Consider the following 1,881-nt stretch of genomic DNA (forward strand, 5'->3'; position numbering starts at 1 on the left):
CATGAGACCGCCATCTCTACGAAAAGTTTATGTTCATTCCTTTCTTTTCTTTTCTTTTCTTTTTTTTTGAGATGGACTTTCACTCTTATTGCCCAGGCTGGAGTGCCAAGGCGCGAACTCGGCTCACCGCAACCTCCACCTCCTGGATTCAAGCGGTTCTCCTGCCTCAGCCTCCCGAGTAGCTGGGACTACAGGCATGCACCATCACGCCTGGCTAATTTTGTGTAGTAGAGACGGGGTTTTTCCATGTTGGTCAGGCTGGTCTCGAACTCCCGACCTTAGGTGATCCGCCCACCTCGGCCTCCCAAATTGCCAGGATTATAGGTGTGAGCCACTGCGCCCAGTCCTAAGTTCATTCCTTTCTATTGCTGAGGAGTATTCCATAGTATGGAATACCACAACTTGTTTATCCATTCACCAGTTGTATATTTGGGTTGCTTTCAGTTTCCAGCAATTACAAACAAGGCTGCTATGAATATTCATGAACAAATCATCGTGTGGACATATGTTTTCCTTTCTCTTGGGAAGACACCTTGAAGCAGAATTTCTGAATTGTAAGATAAGCATATGGTTAACTTTTTTTTTCTTTTTTTTGAGATGGAGTTTCGCTCCTGTTGCCCAGGCTGGAGTGAAGTGGTGCGATCTCGGCTCACTGCAACCTCTGCCTCCCAGGTTCAAGTAATTCTCCTGCCTCAGCTTCCTGAGTAGCTGGGATTACAGGCTCATGCCACTATGCCCAGATAAATTTTTGTATTTTTAGTAGAGACAGCGTTTTACCATGTTGCCCAGGCTGGACTTGAACTCCTGACCTCAGGTGATCCATCTGCCTTGGCCTCCCAAAGTGCTGGGATGACAGGCATGAGCCACTGTGCCTGGCCAGCATACGTTTAACTTTGTAAGAACTTGATGGTCAGGCGCAGTGTCTCACACCTATCATCCTAGCACTTTAGGAGGCCAAAGTGGGAGGACTGGTTAAGCCCAGGAGTTTGAGACCAGTCTGGGTAACATAGTGAGACCCACATCTCTACTAAAAATTTGAAAAATTAGCCGGACATGGTGGTGTGCACCTGTAGTGCAGGAGGAATAAGTTTAAGAGATTTACTGTATTAATACAACATGGTAACTCTAGTTAATAACAATGTACCATAGACAGCAGTCCCTCCTTATTTGAGGTTTCCCTTTCTGCAGTGCAGGTACCTGTGGTCAACCGCAGTCCCACAATAGGTGGGTACAATACAGTACAATAAGATATTTTGAGAGAGGGAGACCACATACGTATAATTTTATTACAGTGCATGGTTGTAATTGTTTTATTGTATTATTATTCATTATTGTGGTTCATCTCTTACTACGCCTAATTTATAAATTAAATTTTATGATAGGTATTCTCCATGATCTTGGAACATATTTTCCCTGGATAAGCAGGGACTACAGGACTCAAAAATTGCTAAGAGAGTAGATTTTAAGTGTTCTCACCACATTGCACACAAAATAAGAATGTGAGGGATGCATATGTTAATTAGCTCAACTTAGTCATTCCACAATGTATATGTATTTCAGAACATCATGTACCAGCCCAGTGAGGTGGCTCACGTATGTAATCCTAGCACTCTAGGAGGCCAAGGTGGGAGGATCAAGGATCGCTTGAACTCAAGAGCTCAAGACCAGCCTGGACAACATAGTGAGACTTCCTGTCTACTAAAAATAAAAATAGAAATAATTAGCTGGGCATAGTAGTGTGCATCTGTGGTCCTGACTACTCGAGAGGCTGAGGCAAGAGGGTTGCTTGAGCTCAGATCAAGGCTGCAGTGAGCTATAATTGCACTACTGCACTCCAGCCTGAGCGACAAAGCAAGACCCTGTGTCAAAAACAAAACAAAA

Source organism: Mandrillus leucophaeus, unplaced genomic scaffold (assembly GCF_000951045.1).
Source record: "Mandrillus leucophaeus isolate KB7577 unplaced genomic scaffold, Mleu.le_1.0 Scaffold74, whole genome shotgun sequence".
Lineage (NCBI taxonomy): Eukaryota > Metazoa > Chordata > Mammalia > Primates > Cercopithecidae > Mandrillus > Mandrillus leucophaeus.